General features: G+C 43.0%; 13 non-coding genes across 13 annotated transcripts; all 13 read left to right on the forward strand.

The window, feature by feature from the left end:
• Nucleotides 1-941: 941 nt before the first annotated feature.
• On the forward strand, nucleotides 942-1,014 carry trnak-uuu (transfer RNA lysine (anticodon UUU)). The gene has a single exon. It is a non-coding gene; the product is annotated as a tRNA-Lys (tRNA).
• A 939-nt stretch (nucleotides 1,015-1,953) lies between these two features.
• On the forward strand, nucleotides 1,954-2,026 carry trnak-uuu (transfer RNA lysine (anticodon UUU)). The gene has a single exon. It is a non-coding gene; the product is annotated as a tRNA-Lys (tRNA).
• Nucleotides 2,027-4,355: 2,329 nt separating this feature from the next.
• trnak-uuu (transfer RNA lysine (anticodon UUU)) lies at nucleotides 4,356-4,428 on the forward strand. Its single transcript has one exon. It is a non-coding gene; the product is annotated as a tRNA-Lys (tRNA).
• A 935-nt stretch (nucleotides 4,429-5,363) lies between these two features.
• On the forward strand, nucleotides 5,364-5,436 carry trnak-uuu (transfer RNA lysine (anticodon UUU)). Its single transcript has one exon. It is a non-coding gene; the product is annotated as a tRNA-Lys (tRNA).
• Nucleotides 5,437-7,767: 2,331 nt separating this feature from the next.
• trnak-uuu (transfer RNA lysine (anticodon UUU)) lies at nucleotides 7,768-7,840 on the forward strand. The gene has a single exon. It is a non-coding gene; the product is annotated as a tRNA-Lys (tRNA).
• Nucleotides 7,841-8,775: 935 nt separating this feature from the next.
• Nucleotides 8,776-8,848, forward strand: trnak-uuu (transfer RNA lysine (anticodon UUU)). Its single transcript has one exon. It is a non-coding gene; the product is annotated as a tRNA-Lys (tRNA).
• A 1,941-nt stretch (nucleotides 8,849-10,789) lies between these two features.
• On the forward strand, nucleotides 10,790-10,862 carry trnak-uuu (transfer RNA lysine (anticodon UUU)). The gene has a single exon. It is a non-coding gene; the product is annotated as a tRNA-Lys (tRNA).
• Nucleotides 10,863-14,807: 3,945 nt separating this feature from the next.
• On the forward strand, nucleotides 14,808-14,880 carry trnak-uuu (transfer RNA lysine (anticodon UUU)). Its single transcript has one exon. It is a non-coding gene; the product is annotated as a tRNA-Lys (tRNA).
• Nucleotides 14,881-15,819: 939 nt separating this feature from the next.
• trnak-uuu (transfer RNA lysine (anticodon UUU)) lies at nucleotides 15,820-15,892 on the forward strand. Its single transcript has one exon. It is a non-coding gene; the product is annotated as a tRNA-Lys (tRNA).
• Nucleotides 15,893-16,831: 939 nt separating this feature from the next.
• trnak-uuu (transfer RNA lysine (anticodon UUU)) lies at nucleotides 16,832-16,904 on the forward strand. The gene has a single exon. It is a non-coding gene; the product is annotated as a tRNA-Lys (tRNA).
• Nucleotides 16,905-17,843: 939 nt separating this feature from the next.
• Nucleotides 17,844-17,916, forward strand: trnak-uuu (transfer RNA lysine (anticodon UUU)). Its single transcript has one exon. It is a non-coding gene; the product is annotated as a tRNA-Lys (tRNA).
• Nucleotides 17,917-18,855: 939 nt separating this feature from the next.
• trnak-uuu (transfer RNA lysine (anticodon UUU)) lies at nucleotides 18,856-18,928 on the forward strand. Its single transcript has one exon. It is a non-coding gene; the product is annotated as a tRNA-Lys (tRNA).
• Nucleotides 18,929-19,867: 939 nt separating this feature from the next.
• Nucleotides 19,868-19,940, forward strand: trnak-uuu (transfer RNA lysine (anticodon UUU)). The gene has a single exon. It is a non-coding gene; the product is annotated as a tRNA-Lys (tRNA).
• The last annotated feature ends 2,009 nt before the right edge of the window (nucleotides 19,941-21,949 follow it).

The following is a 21,949-nucleotide window of genomic DNA, read 5'->3' on the forward strand; positions in this document are numbered from 1 at the left end:
CCTGTTCGGGCGTGGTGGAAATGTTCTCCTTCCTTCACTAGGAAGTCTTTCTACACTCTCAATTTCTATGACTTTCCATGACATGTTCACCTGTGTACAATACCCAAAACAGCTTAGTCTGAAGACTTTTGGATTTTTAATCTGAACCTCCAGGTTTAACCTCTCGGCGCAGGTGTTCTGCTAGTAACCCACCTCGACAACATCCGGTGAAATTGCAGAGCACCAAATTCAAAACACAGAAATAGTCATAATAAAAATTATTTTAATAAACACTTCCTGGATGGATTTTCCTCAGGTTTTCGCCTGCCATATCAGTTCTGTTATAATCACAGACATAATTTTAACAGTTTTGGAAACTTTAGAGTGTGTTCTATCCAAATCTGCCCATTATATGCATATCCTAGCTTCCGGGCCTGAGTAACAGGTAGTTTACTTGGGGCACGCTTCTCATCCAGACGTCGAAATACTGCCCCCAAACCATAAAAAGTTAAACTCCCTGTTCGAAGACTGATTTAAGTCTATCAATCACACAGCATCATCTGATTTAGGAATTTGCAGTGTGCCAGGCTTTGTGAGAGACAATTGTCATGTAAAGCAGCATTGGTTTGTTTGTTTTCGTGCGAGATTAGTACTGTAAAGCCACATTGGTACTAGTGCTGATTCATTGAGTAAAGAAAGCAGAGATTACACACAAAAAAACACAGACCACGACGTGATTTGAACACGCAACCTTCTGATCTGGAGTCAGACGCGCTACCGTTGCGCCACGAAGCCTTGGACAAATTGCATCTTTGGAGGGGATGCCTAGTTCAGATTTCGTTGACTGTATAATTTGGAATGGAGGCCTGGTTCTCTGGGGAAATGTACCATCTGACAATGCCCCCTCGTAAGCAGGTGCCTCTGCCCGGCAGGTTAGTTGTATGAAAATTGGCATTTGCAGAGCCCGGATAGCTCAGTCGGTAGAGCATCAGACTTTTAATCTGAGGGTCCAGGGTTCAAGTCCCTGTTCGGGTGTGGTGGAAATGTTCTCCTTCCTTCACTAGGAAGTCTTTCTACACTCTCATTTTCTATGACTTTGCATGACATGTTCACCTGTGGACAATACACTCCCAGAGCCAAAACAGCTTAGTCTGAAGACTTTAGGATTTTTAATCTGAACCTCCAGGTTTAACCTCTCGGCGCAGGTGTTCTGCTAGTAACCAACCTCGACAACATCCGGTGAAATTGCACAGCACCAAATTCAAAACACAGAAATAGTCATAATAAAAATAATTTAAAAAAACACTTCCTGGATGGATTTTCCTCAGGTTTTCGCCTGCCATATCAGTTCTGTTATAATCACAGACATAATTTTAACAGTTTTGGAAACTTTAGAGTGTGTTCTATCCAAATCTGCCCATTATATGCATATCCTAGCTTCCGGGCCTGAGTAACAGGTAGTTTACTTGGGGCACGCTTCTCATCCAGACGTCGAAATACTGCCCCCAAACCATAAAAAGTTAAACTCCCTGTTCGAAGACTGATTTAAGTCTATCAATCACACAGCATCATCTGATTTAGGAATTTGCAGTGTGCCAGGCTTTGTGAGAGACAATTGTCATGTAAAGCAGCATTGGTTTGTTTGTTTTCGTGCGAGATTAGTACTGTAAAGCCACATTGGTACTAGTGCTGATTCATTGAGTAAAGAAAGCAGAGATTACACACATAAAAACACTGACCACGACGTGATTTGAACACGCAACCTTCTGATCTGGTGTCAGACGCGCTACCGTTGGGCCACGAAGTCTTGGACAAATTGCATCTTTGGAGGGGATGCCTAGTTCAGATTTCGTTGACTGTATAATTTGGAATGGAGGCCTGGTTCTCTGGGGAAATGTACCATCTGACAATGCCCCCTCGTAAGCAGGTGCCTCTGCCCGGCAGGTTAGGTGTATGAAAATAGGCATTTGCAGAGCCCGGATAGCTCAGTCGGTAGAGCATCAGACTTTTAATCTGAGGGTCCAGGGTTCAAGTCCCTGTTTGGGCGTGGTGGAAATGTTCTCCTTCCTTCACTAGGAAGTCTTTCTACACTCTCACTTTCCATGACATGTTCACCTGTGTACAATACCCAAAACAGCTTAGTCTGAAGACTTTAGGATTTTTAATCTGAACCTCCAGGTTTAACCTCTCGGCGCAGGTGTTCTGCTAGTAACCCACCTCGACAACATCCGGTGAAATTGCAGAGCACCAAATTCAAAACACAGAAATAGTCATAATAAAAATAATTTTAAAAAACACTTCCTGGATGGATTTTCCTCATGTTTTCGCCTGCCATATCAGTTCTGTTATAATCACAGACATAATTTTAACAGTTTTGGAAACTTTAGAGTGTGTTCTATCCAAATCTGCCCATTATATGCATATCCTAGCTTCCGGGCCTGAGTAACAGGTAGTTTACTTGGGGCACGCATCTCATCCAGACGTCGAAATACTGCCCCCAAGCCATAAAAAGTTAAACTCCCTGTTTGAAGACTGATTTAAGTCTATCAATCACACAGCATCATCTGATTTAGGAATTTGCAGTGTGCCAGGCTTTGTGAGAGACAATTGTCATATAAAGCAGCATTGGTTTGTTTGTTTTCGTGCGAGATTAGTACTGTAAAGCCACATTGGTACTAGTGCTGATTCATAAAGTAAAGAAAGCAGAGATTACACACATAAAAACAGGTTTTCGCCTGCCATATCAGTTCTGTTATACTCACAGACATAATTTTAACCGTTTTTGGAAACTTTAGAGTGTGTTCTATCCAAATCTGCCCATTATATGCATATCCTAGCTTCCGGGCCTGAGTAACAGGTAGTTTACTTGGGGCACGCTTCTCATCCAGACGTCGAAATACTGCCCCCAAGCCATAAAAAGTTAAACTCCCTGTTTGAAGACTGATTTAAGTCTATCAATCACACAGCATCATCTGATTTAGGAATTTGCAGTGTGCCAGGCTTTGTGAGAGACAATTGTCATATAAAGCAGCATTGGTTTATTTGTTTTCGTGCGAGATTAGTACTGTAAAGCCACATTGGTACTAGTGCTGATTCATTGAGTAAAGAAAGCAGAGATTACACACATAAAAACACTGACCACGATGTGATTTGAACACGCAACCTTCAGATCTGGACTCAGACGCGCTACCGTTGCGCCACAAAGTCTTGGACAAATTGCATCTTTGGAGGGGATGCCTAGTTCAGTTTTCGTTGACTGTATAATTTGGAATGGAGGCCTGGTTCTCTGGGGAAATGTACCATCTGACAATGCCCCCTCGTAAGCAGGTGCCTCTGCCCGGCAGGTTAGGTGTATGAAAATAGGCATTTGCAGAGCACGGATAGCTCAGTCGGTAGAGCATCAGACTTTTAATCTGAGGGTCCAGGGTTCAAGTCCCTGTTCGGGCGTGGTGGAAATGTTCTCCTTCCTTCACTAGGAAGTCTTTCTACACTCTCAATTTCTATGACTTTCCATGACATGTTCACCTGTGTACAATACCCAAAACAGCATAGTCTGAAGACTTTTGGATTTTTAATCTGAACCTCCAGGTTTAACCTCTCGGCGCAGGTGTTCTGCTAGTAACCCACCTCGACAACATCCGGTGAAATTGCAGAGCACCAAATTCAAAACACAGAAATAGTCATAATAAAAATAATTTTAATAAACACTTCCTGGATGGATTTTCCTCAGGTTTTCGCCTGCCATATCAGTTCTGTTATAATCACAGACATAATTTTAACAGTTTTGGAAACTTTAGAGTGTGTTCTATCCAAATCTGCCCATTATATGCATATCCTAGCTTCCGGGCCTGAGTAACAGGTAGTTTAATTGGGGCACGCTTCTCATCCAGACGTCGAAATACTGCCCCCAAACCATAAAAAGTTAAACTCCCTGTTCGAAGACTGATTTAAGTCTATCAATCACACAGCATCATCTGATTTAGGAATTTGCAGTGTGCCAGGCTTTGTGAGAGACAATTGTCATGTAAAGCAGCATTGGTTTGTTTGTTTTCGTGCGAGATTAGTACTGTAAAGCCACATTGGTACTAGTGCTGATTCATTGAGTAAAGAAAGCAGAGATTACACACATAAAAACACTGACCACGACGTGATTTGAACACGCAACCTTCTGATCTGGAGTCAGACGCGCTACCGTTGCGCCACGAAGCCTTGGACAAATTGCATCTTTGGAGGGGATGCCTAGTTCAGATTTCGTTGACTGTATAATTTGGAATGGAGGCCTGGTTCTCTGGGGAAATGTACCATCTGACAATGCCCCCTCGTAAGCAGGTGCCTCTGCCCGGCAGGTTAGTTGTATGAAAATAGGCATTTGCAGAGCCCGGATAGCTCAGTCGGTAGAGCATCAGACTTTTAATCTGAGGGTCCAGGGTTCAAGTCCCTGTTCGGGCGTGGTGGAAATGTTCTCCTTCCTTCACTAGGAAGTCTTTCTACACTCTCATTTTCTATGACTTTCCATGACATGTTCACCTGTGGACAATACACTCCCAGAGCCAAAACAGCTTAGTCTGAAGACTTTAGGATTTTTAATCTGAACCTCCAGGTTTAACCTCTCGGCGCAGGTGTTCTGCTAGTAACCCACCTCGACAACATCCGGTGAAATTGCAGAGCACCAAATTCAAAACACAGAAATAGTCATAATAAAAATAATTTAAAAAAACACTTCCTGGATGGATTTTCCTCAGGTTTTCGCCTGCCATATCAGTTCTGTTATACTCACAGACATAATTTTAACCGTTTTTGGAAACTTTAGAGTGTGTTCTATCCAAATCTGCCCATTATATGCATATCCTAGCTTCCGGGCCTGAGTAACAGGTAGTTTACTTGGGGCACGCTTCTCATCCAGACGTCGAAATACTGCCCCCAAACCATAAAAAGTTAAACTCCCTGTTTGAAGACTGATTTAAGTCTATCAATCACACAGCATCATCTGATTTAGGAATTTGCAGTGTGCCAGGCTTTGTGAGAGACAATTGTCAAGCAGCATTGGTTTGTTTGTTTTCGTGCGAGATTAGTACTGTAAAGCCACATTGGTACTAGTGCTGATTCATTGAGTAAAGAAAGCAGAGATTACACACATAAAAACACTGACCACGACGTGATTTGAACAGGCAACCTTCTGATCTGGAGTCAGACGTGCTACCGTTGCGCCACAAAGTCTTGGACAAATTACATCTTTGGAGGGGATGCCTAGTTCAGATTTCGTTGACTGTATAATTTGGAATGGAGGCCTGGTTCTCTGGGGAAATGTACCATCTGACAATGCCCCCTCGTAAGCAGGTGCCTCTGCCCGGCAGGTTAGGTGTATGAAAATAGGCATTTGCAGAGCCCGGATAGCTCAGTCGGTAGAGCATCAGACTTTTAATCTGAGGGTCCAGGGTTCAAGTCCCTGTTCGGGCGTGGTGGAAATGTTCTCCTTCCTTCACTAGGAAGTCTTTCTACACTCTCACTTTCCATGACATGTTCACCTGTGTACAATACCCAAAACAGCTTAGTCTGAAGACTTTAGGATTTTTAATCTGAACCTCCAGGTTTAACCTCTCGGCGCAGGTGTTCTGCTAGTAACCCACCTCGACAACATCCGGTGAAATTGCAGAGCACCAAATTCAAAACACAGAAATAGTCATAATAAAAATAATTTTAAAAAACACTTCCTGGATGGATTTTCCTCAGGTTTTCGCCTGCCATATCAGTTCTGTTATAATCACAGACATAATTTTAACAGTTTTGGAAACTTTAGAGTGTGTTCTATCCAAATCTGCCCATTATATGCATATCCTAGCTTCCGGGCCTGAGTAACAGGTAGTTTACTTGGGGCACGCATCTCATCCAGACGTCGAAATACTGCCCCCAAGCCATAAAAAGTTAAACTCCCTGTTTGAAGACTGATTTAAGTCTATCAATCACACAGCATCATCTGATTTAGGAATTTGCAGTGTGCCAGGCTTTGTGAGAGACAATTGTCATATAAAGCAGCATTGGTTTGTTTTTGTTTTCGTGCGAGATTAGTACTGTAAAGCCACATTGGTACTAGTGCTGATTCATAAAGTAAAGAAAGCAGAGATTACACACATAAAAACAGGTTTTCGCCTGCCATATCAGTTCTGTTATACTCACAGACATAATTTTAACCGTTTTTGGAAACTTTAGAGTGTGTTCTATCCAAATCTGCCCATTATATGCATATCCTAGCTTCCGGGCCTGAGTAACAGGTAGTTTACTTGGGGCACGCTTCTCATCCAGACGTCGAAATACTGCCCCCAAGCCATAAAAAGTTAAACTCCCTGTTTGAAGACTGATTTAAGTCTATCAATCACACAGCATCATCTGATTTAGGAATTTGCAGTGTGCCAGGCTTTGTGAGAGACAATTGTCATATAAAGCAGCATTGGTTTGTTTGTTTTCGTGCGAGATTAGTACTGTAAAGCCACATTGGTACTAGTGCTGATTCATTGAGTAAAGAAAGCAGAGATTACACACATAAAAACACTGACCACGATGTGATTTGAACACGCAACCTTCAGATCTGGACTCAGACGCGCTACCGTTGCGCCACAAAGTCTTGGACAAATTGCATCTTTGGAGGGGATGCCTAGTTCAGTTTTCGTTGACTGTATAATTTGGAATGGAGGCCTGGTTCTCTGGGGAAATGTACCATCTGACAATGCCCCCTCGTAAGCAGGTGCCTCTGCCCGGCAGGTTAGGTGTATGAAAATAGGCATTTGCAGAGCACGGATAGCTCAGTCGGTAGAGCATCAGACTTTTAATCTGAGGGTCCAGGGTTCAAGTCCCTGTTCGGGCGTGGTGGAAATGTTCTCCTTCCTTCACTAGGAAGTCTTTCTACACTCTCAATTTCTATGACTTTCCATGACATGTTCACCTGTGTACAATACCCAAAACAGCTTAGTCTGAAGACTTTTGGATTTTTAATCTGAACCTCCAGGTTTAACCTCTCGGCGCAGGTGTTCTGCTAGTAACCCACCTCGACAACATCCGGTGAAATTGCAGAGCACCAAATTCAAAACACAGAAATAGTCATAATAAAAATAATTTTAATAAACACTTCCTGGATGGATTTTCCTCAGGTTTTCGCCTGCCATATCAGTTCTGTTATAATCACAGACATAATTTTAACAGTTTTGGAAACTTTAGAGTGTGTTCTATCCAAATCTGCCCATTATATGCATATCCTAGCTTCCGGGCCTGAGTAACAGGTAGTTTACTTGGGGCACGCTTCTCATCCAGACGTCGAAATACTGCCCCCAAACCATAAAAAGTTAAACTCCCTGTTCGAAGACTGATTTAAGTCTATCAATCACACAGCATCATCTGATTTAGGAATTTGCAGTGTGCCAGGCTTTGTGAGAGACAATTGTCATGTAAAGTAGCATTGGTTTGTTTGTTTTCGTGCGAGATTAGTACTGTAAAGCCACATTGGTACTAGTGCTGATTCATTGAGTAAAGAAAGCAGAGATTACACACATAAAAACACTGACCACGACGTGATTTGAACACGCAACCTTCTGATCTGGAGTCAGACGCGCTACCGTTGCGCCACGAAGCCTTGGACAAATTGTATCTTTGGAGGGGATGCCTAGTTCAGATTTCGTTGACTGTATAATTTGGAATGGAGGCCTGGTTCTCTGGGGAAATGTACCATCTGACAATGCCCCCTCGTAAGCAGGTGCCTCTGCCCGGCAGGTTAGTTGTATGAAAATAGGCATTTGCAGAGCCCGGATAGCTCAGTCGGTAGAGCATCAGACTTTTAATCTGAGGGTCCAGGGTTCAAGTCCCTGTTCGGGCGTGGTGGAAATGTTCTCCTTCCTTCACTAGGAAGTCTTTCTACACTCTCATTTTCTATGACTTTCCATGACATGTTCACCTGTGGACAATACACTCCCAGAGCCAAAACAGCTTAGTCTGAAGACTTTAGGATTTTTAATCTGAACCTCCAGGTTTAACCTCTCGGCGCAGGTGTTCTGCTAGTAACCCACCTCGACAACATCCGGTGAAATTGCAGAGCACCAAATTCAAAACACAGAAATAGTCATAATAAAAATAATATTAAAAAACACTTCCTGGATGGATTTTCCTCAGGTTTTCGCCTGCCATATCAGTTCTGTTATACTCACAGACATAATTTTAACCGTTTTTGGAAACTTTAGAGTGTGTTCTATCCAAATCTGCCCATTATATGCATATCCTAGCTTCCGGGCCTGAGTAACAGGCAGTTTACTTGGGGCACGCTTCTCATCCAGACGTCGAAATACTGCCCCCAAACCATAAAAAGTTAAACTCCCTGTTTGAAGACTGATTTAAGTCTATCAATCACACAGCATCATCTGATTTAGGAATTTGCAGTGTGCCAGGCTTTGTGAGAGACAATTGTCAAGCAGCATTGGTTTGTTTGTTTTCGTGCGAGATTAGTACTGTAAAGCCACATTGGTACTAGTGCTGATTCATTGAGTAAAGAAAGCAGAGATTACACACATAAAAACACTGACCACGACGTGATTTGAACAGGCAACCTCCTGATCTGGAGTCAGACGTGCTACCGTTGCGCCCCGAAGTCTTGGACAAATTACATCTTTGGAGGTGATGCCTAGTTCAGATTTCGTTGACTGTATAATTTGGAATGGAGGCCTGGTTCTCTGGGGAAATGTACCATCTGACAATGCCCCCTCGTAAGCAGGTGCCTCTGCCCGGCAGGTTAGGTGTATGAAAATAGGCATTTGCAGAGCCCGGATAGCTCAGTCGGTAGAGCATCAGACTTTTAATCTGAGGGTCCAGGGTTCAAGTCCCTGTTCGGGCGTGGTGGAAATGTTCTCCTTCCTTCACTAGGAAGTCTTTCTACACTCTAATTTTCTATGACTTTCCATGACATGTTCACCTGTGGACAATACACTCCCAGAGCCAAAACAGCTTAGTCTGAAGACTTAAGGATTTTTAATCTGAACCTCCAGGTTTAACCTCTCGGCGCAGGTGTTCTGCTAGTAACCAACCTCGACAACATCCGGTGAAATTGCACAGCACCAAATTCAAAACACAGAAATAGTCATAATAAAAATAATTTAAAAAAACACTTCCTGGATGGATTTTCCTCAGGTTTTCGCCTGCCATATCAGTTCTGTTATAATCACAGACATAATTTTAACAGTTTTGGAAACTTTAGAGTGTGTTCTATCCAAATCTGCCCATTATATGCATATCCTAGCTTCCGGGCCTGAGTAACAGGTAGTTTACTTGGGGCAAGCTTCTCATCCAGACGTCGAAATACTGCCCCCAAACCATAAAAAGTTAAACTCCCTGTTCGAAGACTGATTTAAGTCTATCAATCACACAGCATCATCTGATTTAGGAATTTGCAGTGTGCCAGGCTTTGTGAGAGACAATTGTCATGTAAAGCAGCATTGGTTTGTTTGTTTTCGTGCGAGATTAGCACTGTAAAGCCACATTGGTACTAGTGCTGATTCATTGAGTAAAGAAAGCAGAGATTACACACATAAAAACACTGACCACGACGTGATTTGAACACGCAACCTTCTGATCTGGAGTCAGACGCGCTACTGTTGGGCCACGAAGTCTTGGACAAATTGCATCTTTGGAGGGGATGCCTAGTTCAGATTTCGTTGACTGTATAATTTGGAATGGAGGCCTGGTTCTCTGGGGAAATGTACCATCTGACAATGCCCCCTCGTAAGCAGGTGCCTCTGCCCGGCAGGTTAGGTGTATGAAAATAGGCATTTGCAGAGCCCGGATAGCTCAGTCGGTAGAGCATCAGACTTTTAATCTGAGGGTCCAGGGTTCTAGTCCCTGTTCGGGCGTGGTGGAAATGTTCTCCTTCCTTCACTAGGAAGTCTTTCTACACTCTCATTTTCTATGACTTTCCATGACATGTTCACCTGTGTACAATACCCAAAACAGCTTAGTCTGAAGACTTTAGGATTTTTAATCTGAACCTCCAGGTTTAACCTCTCGGCGCAGGTGTTCTGCTAGTAACCCACCTCGACAACATCCGGTGAAATTGCAGAGCACCAAATTCAAAACACAGAAATAGTTATAATAAAAATAATTTTAAAAAACACTTCCTGGATGGATTTTCCTCAGGTTTTCGCCTGCCATATCAGTTCTGTTATAATCACAGACATAATTTTAACAGTTTTGGAAACTTTAGAGTGTGTTCTATCCAAATCTGCCCATTATATGCATATCCTAGCTTCCGGGCCTGAGTAACAGGTAGTTTATTTGGGGCACGCTTCTCATCCAGACGTCGAAATACTGCCCCCAAACCATAAAAAGTTAAACTCCCTGTTCGAAGACTGATTTAAGTCTATCAATCACACAGCATCATCTGATTTAGGAATTTGCAGTGTGCCAGGCTTTGTGAGAGACAATTGTCATGTAAAGCAGCATTGGTTTGTTTGTTTTCGTGCGAGATTAGTACTGTAAAGCCACATTGGTACTAGTGCTGATTCATTGAGTAAAGAAAGCAGAGATTACACACATAAAAACACTGACCACGACGTGATTTGAACACGCAACCTTCTGATCTGGAGTCAGACGCGCTACCGTTGGGCCACGAAGTCTTGGACAAATTGCATCTTTGGAGGGGATGCCTAGTTCAGATTTCGTTGACTGTATAATTTGGAATGGAGGCCTGGTTCTCTGGGGAAATGTACCATCTGACAATGCCCCCTCGTAAGCAGGTGCCTCTGCCCGGCAGGTTAGTTGTATGAAAATAGGCATTTGCAGAGCCCGGATAGCTCAGTCGGTAGAGCATCAGACTTTTAATCTGAGGGTCCAGGGTTCAAGTCCCTGTTCGGGCGTGGTGGAAATGTTCTCCTTCCTTCACTAGGAAGTCTTTCTACACTCTCATTTTCTATGACTTTCCATGACATGTTCACCTGTGGACAATACACTCCCAGAGCCAAAACAGCTTAGTCTGAAGACTTTAGGATTTTTAATCTGAACCTCCAGGTTTAACCTCTCGGCGCAGGTGTTCTGCTAGTAACCCACCTCGACAACATCCGGTGAAATTGCAGAGCACCAAATTCAAAACACAGAAATAGTCATAATAAAAATAATTTTAAAAAACACTTCCTGGATGGATTTTCCTCAGGTTTTCGCCTGCCATATCAGTTCTGTTATAATCACAGACATAATTTTAACAGTTTTGGAAACTTTAGAGTGTGTTCTATCCAAATCTGCCCATTATATGCATATCCTAGCTTCCGGGCCTGAGTAACAGGTAGTTTACTTGGGGCACGCTTCTCATCCAGACGTCGAAATACTGCCCCCAAACCATAAAAAGTTAAACTCCCTGTTCGAAGACTGATTTAAGTCTATCAATCACACAGCATCATCTGATTTAGGAATTTGCAGTGTGCCAGGCTTTGTGAGAGACAATTGTCATGTAAAGCAGCATTGGTTTGTTTGTTTTCGTGCGAGATTAGTACTGTAAAGCCACATTGGTACTAGTGCTGATTCATTGAGTAAAGAAAGCAGAGATTACACACATAAAAACACTGACCACGACGTGATTTGAACACGCAACCTTCTGATCTGGAGTCAGACGCGCTACCGTTGGGCCACGAAGTCTTGGACAAATTGCATCTTTGGAGGGGATGCCTAGTTCAGATTTCGTTGACTGTATAATTTGGAATGGAGGCCTGGTTCTCTGGGGAAATGTACCATCTGACAATGCCCCCTCGTAAGCAGGTGCCTCTGCCCGGCAGGTTAGGTGTATGAAAATAGGCATTTGCAGAGCCCGGATAGCTCAGTCGGTAGAGCATCAGACTTTTAATCTGAGGGTCCAGGGTTCTAGTCCCTGTTCGGGCGTGGTGGAAATGTTCTCCTTCCTTCACTAGGAAGTCTTTCTACACTCTCATTTTCTATGACTTTCCATGACATGTTCACCTGTGTACAATACCCAAAACAGCTTAGTCTGAAGACTTTAGGATTTTTAATCTGAACCTCCAGGTTTAACCTCTCGGCGCAGGTGTTCTGCTAGTAACCCACCTCGACAACATCCGGTGAAATTGCAGAGCACCAAATTCAAAACACAGAAATAGTTATAATAAAAATAATTTTAAAAAACACTTCCTGGATGGATTTTCCTCAGGTTTTCGCCTGCCATATCAGTTCTGTTATAATCACAGACATAATTTTAACAGTTTTGGAAACTTTAGAGTGTGTTCTATCCAAATCTGCCCATTATATGCATATCCTAGCTTCCGGGCCTGAGTAACAGGTAGTTTACTTGGGGCACGCTTCTCATCCAGACGTCGAAATACTGCCCCCAAACCATAAAAAGTTAAACTCCCTGTTCGAAGACTGATTTAAGTCTATCAATCACACAGCATCATCTGATTTAGGAATTTGCAGTGTGCCAGGCTTTGTGAGAGACAATTGTCATGTAAAGCAGCATTGGTTTGTTTGTTTTCGTGCGAGATTAGTACTGTAAAGCCACATTGGTACTAGTGCTGATTCATTGAGTAAAGAAAGCAGAGATTACACACATAAAAACACTGACCACGACGTGATTTGAACACGCAACCTTCTGATCTGGAGTCAGACGCGCTACCGTTGGGCCACGAAGTCTTGGACAAATTGCATTTTTGGAGGGGATGCCTAGTTCAGATTTCGTTGACTGTATAATTTGGAATGGAGGCCTGGTTCTCTGGGGAAATGTACCATCTGACAATGCCCCCTCGTAAGCAGGTGCCTCTGCCCGGCAGGTTAGGTGTATGAAAATAGGCATTTGCAGAGCCCGGATAGCTCAGTCGGTAGAGCATCAGACTTTTAATCTGAGGGTCCAGGGTTCTAGTCCCTGTTTGGGCGTGGTGGAAATGTTCTCCTTCCTTCACTAGGAAGTCTTTCTACACTCTCATTTTCTATGACTTTCCATGACATGTTCACCTGTGTACAATACCCAAAACAGCTTAGTCTGAAGACTTTAGGATTTTTAATCTGAACCTCCAGGTTTAACCTCTCGGCGCAGGTGTTCTGCTAGTAACCCACCTCGACAACATCCGGTGAAATTGCAGAGCACCAAATTCAAAACACAGAAATAGTTATAATAAAAATAATTTTAAAAAACACTTCCTGGATGGATTTTCCTCAGGTTTTCGCCTGCCATATCAGTTCTGTTATAATCACAGACATAATTTTAACAGTTTTGGAAACTTTAGAGTGTGTTCTATCCAAATCTGCCCATTATATGCATATCCTAGCTTCCGGGCCTGAGTAACAGGTAGTTTACTTGGGGCACGCATCTCATCCAGACGTCGAAATACTGCCCCCAAGCCATAAAAAGTTAAACTCCCTGTTTGAAGACTGATTTAAGTCTATCAATCACACAGCATCATCTGATTTAGGAATTTGCAGTGTGCCAGGCTTTGTGAGAGACAATTGTCATATAAAGCAGCATTGGTTTGTTTGTTTTCGTGCGAGATTAGTACTGTAAAGCCACATTGGTACTAGTGCTGATTCATTGAGTAAAGAAAGCAGAGATTACACACATAAAAACACTGACCACGATGTGATTTAAACACGCAACCTTCAGATCTGGACTCAGACGCGCTACCGTTGCGCCACAAAGTCTTGGACAAATTGCATCTTTGGAGGGGATGCCTAGTTCAGTTTTCGTTGACTGTATAATTTGGAATGGAGGCCTGGTTCTCTGGGGAAATGTACCATCTGACAATGCCCCCTCGTAAGCAGGTGCCTCTGCCCGGCAGGTTAGGTGTATGAAAATAGGCATTTGCAGAGCACGGATAGCTCAGTCGGTAGAGCATCAGACTTTTAATCTGAGGGTCCAGGGTTCAAGTCCCTGTTTGGGCTTGGTGGAAATGTTCTCCTTCCTTCACTAGGAAGTCTTTCTACACTCTCAATTTCTATGACTTTCCATGACATGTTCACCTGTGTACAATACCCAAAACAGCTTATTCTGAAGACTTTAGGAATTATAATCTGAACCTCCAGGTTTAACCTCTCGGCGCAGGTGTTCTGCTAGTAACCCACCTCGACAACATCCGGTGAAATTGCAGAGCACCAAATTCAAAACACAGAAATAGTCATAATAAAAATAATTTTAATAAACACTTCCTGGATGGATTTTCCTCAGGTTTTCGCCTGCCATATCAGTTCTGTTATAATCACAGACATAATTTTAACAGTTTTGGAAACTTTAGAGTGTGTTCTATCCAAATCTGCCCATTATATGCATATCCTAGCTTCCGGGCCTGAGTAACAGGTAGTTTACTTGGGGCACGCTTCTCATCCAGACGTCGAAATACTGCCCCCAAACCATAATAAGTTAAACTCCCTGTTCGAAGACTGATTTAAGTCTATCAATCACACAGCATCATCTGATTTAGGAATTTGCAGTGTGCCAGGCTTTGTGAGAGACAATTGTCATGTAAAGCAGCATTGGTTTGTTTGTTTTCGTGCGAGATTAGTACTGTAAAGCCACATTGGTACTAGTGCTGATTCATTGAGTAAAGAGGGCAGAGATTACACACATAAATACACTGACCACGACGTGATTTGAACACGCAACCTTCTGATCTGGAGTCAGACGCGCTACCGTTGCGCCACGAAGTCTTGGACAAATTGCATCTTTGGAGGGGATGCCTAGTTCAGATTTCGTTGACTGTATAATTTGGAATGGAGGCCTGGTTCTCTGGGGAAATGTACCATCTGACAATGCCCCCTCGTAAGCAGGTGCCTCTGCCCGGCAGGTTAGTTGTATGAAAATAGGCATTTGCAGAGCCCGGATAGCTCAGTCGGTAGAGCATCAGACTTTTAATCTGAGGGTCCAGGGTTCAAGTCCCTGTTCGGGCGTGGTGGAAATGTTCTCCTTCCTTCACTAGGAAGTCTTTCTACACTCTCATTTTCTATGACTTTCCATGACATGTTCACCTGTGGACAATACACTCCCAGAGCCAAAACAGCTTAGTCTGAAGACTTTAGGATTTTTAATCTGAACCTCCAGGTTTAACCTCTCGGCGCAGGTGTTCTGCTAGTAACCCACCTCGACAACATCCGGTGAAATTGCAGAGCACCAAATTCAAAACACAGAAATAGTTATAATAAAAATAATTTTAAAAAACACTTCCTGGATGGATTTTCCTCAGGTTTTCGCCTGCCATATCAGTTCTGTTATAATCACAGACATAATTTTAACAGTTTTGGAAACTTTAGAGTGTGTTCTATCCAAATCTGCCCATTATATGCATATCCTAGCTTCCGGGCCTGAGTAACAGGTAGTTTACTTGGGGCACGCTTCTCATCCAGACGTCGAAATACTGCCCCCAAACCATAAAAAGTTAAACTCCCTGTTCGAAGACTGATTTAAGTCTATCAATCACACAGCATCATCTGATTTAGGAATTTGCAGTGTGCCAGGCTTTGTGAGAGACAATTGTCATGTAAAGCAGCATTGGTTTGTTTGTTTTCGTGCGAGATTAGTACTGTAAAGCCACATTGGTACTAGTGCTGATTCATTGAGTAAAGAAAGCAGAGATTACACACATAAAAACACTGACCACGACGTGATTTGAACACGCAAACTTCTGATCTGGAGTCAGACGCGCTACCGTTGAGCCACGAAGTCTTGAACAAATTGCAACTTTGGAGGGGATGCCTAGTTCAGATTTCGTTGACTGTATAATTTGGAATGGAGGCCTGGTTCTCTGGGGAAATGTACCATCTGACAATGCCCCCTCGTAAGCAGGTGCCTCTGCCCGGCAGGTTAGTTGTATGAAAATAGGCATTTGAACAGCCCGGATAGCTCAGTCGGTAGAGCATCAGACTTTTAATCTGAGGGTCCAGGGTTCAAGTCCCTGTTCGGGCGTGGTGGAAATGTTCTCCTTCCTTCACTAGGAAGTCTTTCTACACTCTCATTTTCTATGACTTTCCATGACATGTTCACCTGTGGACAATACACTCCCAGAGCCAAAACAGCTTAGTCTGAAGACTTTAGGATTTTTAATCTGAACCTCCAGGTTTAACCTCTCGGCGCAGGTGTTCTGCTAGTAACCCACCTCGACAACATCCGGTGAAATTGCAGAGCACCAAATTCAAAACACAGAAATAGTCATAATAAAAATAATTTTAATAAACACTTCCTGGATGGATTTTCCTCAGGTTTTCGCCTGCCATATCAGTTCTGTTATAATCACAGACATAATTTTAACAGTTTTGGAAACTTTAGAGTGTGTTCTATCCAAATCTGCCCATTATATGCATATCCTAGCTTCCGGGCCTGAGTAACAGGTAGTTTACTTGGGGCACGCTTCTCATCCAGACGTCGAAATACTGCCCCCAAACCATAAAAAGTTAAACTCCCTGTTCGAAGACTGATTTAAGTCTATCAATCACACAGCATCATCTGATTTAGGAATTTGCAGTGTGCCAGGCTTTGTGAGAGACAATTGTCATGTAAAGCAGCATTGGTTTGTTTGTTTTCGTGCGAGATTAGTACTGTAAAGCCACATTGGTACTAGTGCTGATTCATTGAGTAAAGAAAGCAGAGATTACACACATAAAAACACTGACCACGACGTGATTTGAACACGCAAACTTCTGATCTGGAGTCAGACGCGCTACCGTTGAGCCACGAAGTCTTGAACAAATTGCAACTTTGGAGGGGATGCCTAGTTCAGATTTCGTTGACTGTATAATTTGGAATGGAGGCCTGGTTCTCTGGGGAAATGTACCATCTGACAATGCCCCCTCGTAAGCAGGTGCCTCTGCCCGGCAGGTTAGTTGTATGAAAATAGGCATTTGAACAGCCCGGATAGCTCAGTCGGTAGAGCATCAGACTTTTAATCTGAGGGTCCAGGGTTCAAGTCCCTGTTCGGGCGTGGTGGAAATGTTCTCCTTCCTTCACTAGGAAGTCTTTCTACACTCTCATTTTCTATGACTTTCCATGACATGTTCACCTGTGGACAATACACTCCCAGAGCCAAAACAGCTTAGTCTGAAGACTTTAGGATTTTTAATCTGAACCTCCAGGTTTAACCTCTCGGCGCAGGTGTTCTGCTAGTAACCCACCTCGACAACATCCGGTGAAATTGCAGAGCACCAAATTCAAAACACAGAAATAGTCATAATAAAAATAATTTTAATAAACACTTCCTGGATGGATTTTCCTCAGGTTTTCGCCTGCCATATCAGTTCTGTTATAATCACAGACATAATTTTAACAGTTTTGGAAACTTTAGAGTGTGTTCTATCCAAATCTGCCCATTATATGCATATCCTAGCTTCCGGGCCTGAGTAACAGGTAGTTTACTTGGGGCACGCTTCTCATCCAGACGTCGAAATACTGCCCCCAAACCATAATAAGTTAAACTCCCTGTTCGAAGACTGATTTAAGTCTATCAATCACACAGCATCATCTGATTTAGGAATTTGCAGTGTGCCAGGCTTTGTGAGAGACAATTGTCATGTAAAGCAGCATTGGTTTGTTTGTTTTCGTGCGAGATTAGTACTGTAAAGCCACATTGGTACTAGTGCTGATTCATTGAGTAAAGAGGGCAGAGATTACACACATAAATACACTGACCACGACGTGATTTGAACACGCAACCTTCTGATCTGGAGTCAGACGCGCTACCGTTGCGCCACGAAGTCTTGGACAAATTGCATCTTTGGAGGGGATGCCTAGTTCAGATTTCGTTGACTGTATAATTTGGAATGGAGGCCTGGTTCTCTGGGGAAATGTACCATCTGACAATGCCCCCTCGTAAGCAGGTGCCTCTGCCCGGCAGGTTAGTTGTATGAAAATAGGCATTTGCAGAGCCCGGATAGCTCAGTCGGTAGAGCATCAGACTTTTAATCTGAGGGTCCAGGGTTCAAGTCCCTGTTCGGGCGTGGTGGAAATGTTCTCCTTCCTTCACTAGGAAGTCTTTCTACACTCTCATTTTCTATGACTTTCCATGACATGTTCACCTGTGGACAATACACTCCCAGAGCCAAAACAGCTTAGTCTGAAGACTTTAGGATTTTTAATCTGAACCTCCAGGTTTAACCTCTCGGCGCAGGTGTTCTGCTAGTAACCCACCTCGACAACATCCGGTGAAATTGCAGAGCACCAAATTCAAAACACAGAAATAGTTATAATAAAAATAATTTTAAAAAACACTTCCTGGATGGATTTTCCTCAGGTTTTCGCCTGCCATATCAGTTCTGTTATAATCACAGACATAATTTTAACAGTTTTGGAAACTTTAGAGTGTGTTCTATCCAAATCTGCCCATTATATGCATATCCTAGCTTCCGGGCCTGAGTAACAGGTAGTTTACTTGGGGCACGCTTCTCATCCAGACGTCGAAATACTGCCCCCAAACCATAAAAAGTTAAACTCCCTGTTCGAAGACTGATTTAAGTCTATCAATCACACAGCATCATCTGATTTAGGAATTTGCAGTGTGCCAGGCTTTGTGAGAGACAATTGTCATGTAAAGCAGCATTGGTTTGTTTGTTTTCGTGCGAGATTAGTACTGTAAAGCCACATTGGTACTAGTGCTGATTCATTGAGTAAAGAAAGCAGAGATTACACACATAAAAACACTGACCACAACGTGATTTGAACACGCAAACTTCTGATCTGGAGTCAGACGCGCTACCGTTGAGCCACGAAGTCTTGAACAAATTGCAACTTTGGAGGGGATGCCTAGTTCAGATTTCGTTGACTGTATAATTTGGAATGGAGGCCTGGTTCTCTGGGGAAATGTACCATCTGACAATGCCCCCTCGTAAGCAGGTGCCTCTGCCCGGCAGGTTAGTTGTATGAAAATAGGCATTTGAACAGCCCGGATAGCTCAGTCGGTAGAGCATCAGACTTTTAATCTGAGGGTCCAGGGTTCAAGTCCCTGTTCGGGCGTGGTGGAAATGTTCTCCTTCCTTCACTAGGAAGTCTTTCTACACTCTCATTTTCTATGACTTTCCATGACATGTTCACCTGTGGACAATACACTCCCAGAGCCAAAACAGCTTAGTCTGAAGACTTTAGGATTTTTAATCTGAACCTCCAGGTTTAACCTCTCGGCGCAGGTGTTCTGCTAGTAACCCACCTCGACAACATCCGGTGAAATTGCAGAGCACCAAATTCAAAACACAGAAATAGTCATAATAAAAATAATTTTAATAAACACTTCCTGGATGGATTTTCCTCAGGTTTTCGCCTGCCATATCAGTTCTGTTATAATCACAGACATAATTTTAACAGTTTTGGAAACTTTAGAGTGTGTTCTATCCAAATCTGCCCATTATATGCATATCCTAGCTTCCGGGCCTGAGTAACAGGTAGTTTACTTGGGGCACGCTTCTCATCCAGACGTCGAAATACTGCCCCCAAACCATAAAAAGTTAAACTCCCTGTTCGAAGACTGATTTAAGTCTATCAATCACACAGCATCATCTGATTTAGGAATTTGCAGTGTGCCAGGCTTTGTGAGAGACAATTGTCATGTAAAGCAGCATTGGTTTGTTTGTTTTCGTGCGAGATTAGTACTGTAAAGCCACATTGGTACTAGTGCTGATTCATTGAGTAAAGAAAGCAGAGATTACACACATAAAAACACTGACCACGACGTGATTTGAACACGCAAACTTCTGATCTGGAGTCAGACGCGCTACCGTTGAGCCACGAAGTCTTGAACAAATTGCAACTTTGGAGGGGATGCCTAGTTCAGATTTCGTTGACTGTATAATTTGGAATGGAGGCCTGGTTCTCTGGGGAAATGTACCATCTGACAATGCCCCCTCGTAAGCAGGTGCCTCTGCCCGGCAGGTTAGTTGTATGAAAATAGGCATTTGAACAGCCCGGATAGCTCAGTCGGTAGAGCATCAGACTTTTAATCTGAGGGTCCAGGGTTCAAGTCCCTGTTCGGGCGTGGTGGAAATGTTCTCCTTCCTTCACTAGGAAGTCTTTCTACACTCTCATTTTCTATGACTTTCCATGACATGTTCACCTGTGGACAATACACTCCCAGAGCCAAAACAGCTTAGTCTGAAGACTTTAGGATTTTTAATCTGAACCTCCAGGTTTAACCTCTCGGCGCAGGTGTTCTGCTAGTAACCCACCTCGACAACATCCGGTGAAATTGCAGAGCACCAAATTCAAAACACAGAAATAGTCATAATAAAAATAATTTTAATAAACACTTCCTGGATGGATTTTCCTCAGGTTTTCGCCTGCCATATCAGTTCTGTTATAATCACAGACATAATTTTAACAGTTTTGGAAACTTTAGAGTGTGTTCTATCCAAATCTGCCCATTATATGCATATCCTAGCTTCCGGGCCTGAGTAACAGGTAGTTTACTTGGGGCACGCTTCTCATCCAGACGTCGAAATACTGCCCCCAAACCATAAAAAGTTAAACTCCCTGTTCGAAGACTGATTTAAGTCTATCAATCACACAGCATCATGTGATTTAGGAATTTGCAGTGTGCCAGGCTTTGTGAGAGACAATTGTCATGTAAAGCAGCATTGGTTTGTTTGTTTTCGTGCGAGATTAGTACTGTAAAGCCACATTGGTACTAGTGCTGATTCATTGAGTAAAGAAAGCAGAGATTACACACATAAAAACACTGACCACGACGTGATTTGAACACGCAACCTTCTGATCTGGAGTCAGACGCGCTACCGTTGCGCCAAAAAGTCTTGGACAAATTGCATCTTTGGAGGGGATGCCTAGTTCAGATTTCGTTGACTGTATAATTTGGAATGGAGGCCTGGTTCTCTGGGGAAATGTACCATCTGACAATGCCCCCTCGTAAGCAGGTGCCTCTGCCCGGCAGGTTAGTTGTATGAAAATAGGCATTTGCAGACCCCGGATAGCTCAGTCGGTAGAGCATCAGACTTTTAATCTGAGGGTCCAGGGTTCAAGTCCCTGTTCGGGCGTGGTGGAAATGTTCTCCTTCCTTCACTAGGAAGTCTTTCTACACTCTCATTTTCTATGACTTTCCATGACATGTTCACCTGTGGACAATACACTCCCAGAGCCAAAACAGCTTAGTCTGAAGACTTTAGGATTTTTAATCTGAACCTCCAGGTTTAACCTCTCGGCGCAGGTGTTCTGCTAGTAACCCACCTCGACAACATCCGGTGAAATTGCAGAGCACCAAATTCAAAACACAGAAATAGTCATAATAAAAATAATTAAAAAAAACACTTCCTGGATGGATTTTCCTCAGGTTTTCGCCTGCCATATCAGTTCTGTTATACTCACAGACATGATTTTAACAGTTTTGGAAACTTTAGAGTGTGTTCTATCCAGATCTTCCCATTATATGCATATCCTAGCTTCCGGGCCTGAGTAACAGGTAGTTTACTTGGGGCACGCTTCTCATCCAGACGTCGAAATACTGCCCCCAAACCATAAAAAGTTAAACTCCCTGTTCGAAGACTGATTTAAGTCTATCAATCACACAGCATCATCTGATTTAGGAATTTGCAGTGTGCCAGGCTTTGTGAGAGACAATTGTCATGTAAAGCAGCATTGGTTTGTTTGTTTTCGTGCGAGATTAGTACTGTAAAGCCACATTGGTACTAGTGCTGATTCATTGAGTAAAGAAAGCAGAGATTACACACATAAAAACAGGTTTTCGCCTGCCATATCAGTTCTGTTATACTCACAGACATAATTTTAACAGTTTTGGAAACTTTAGAGTGTGTTCTATCCAAATCTGCCCATTATATGCATATCCTAGCTTCCGGGCCTGAGTAACAGGTAGTTTACTTGGGGCACGCTTCTCATCCAGACGTCGAAATACTGCCCCCAAACCATAAAAAGTTAAACTCCCTGTTCGAAGACTGATTTAAGTCTATCAATCACACAGCATCATCTGATTTAGGAATTTGCAGTGTGCCAGGCTTTGTGAGAGACAATTGTCATGTA

This window comes from Salvelinus alpinus, chromosome 30, assembly GCF_045679555.1.
Source record: "Salvelinus alpinus chromosome 30, SLU_Salpinus.1, whole genome shotgun sequence".
Classification (NCBI taxonomy): domain Eukaryota; kingdom Metazoa; phylum Chordata; class Actinopteri; order Salmoniformes; family Salmonidae; genus Salvelinus; species Salvelinus alpinus.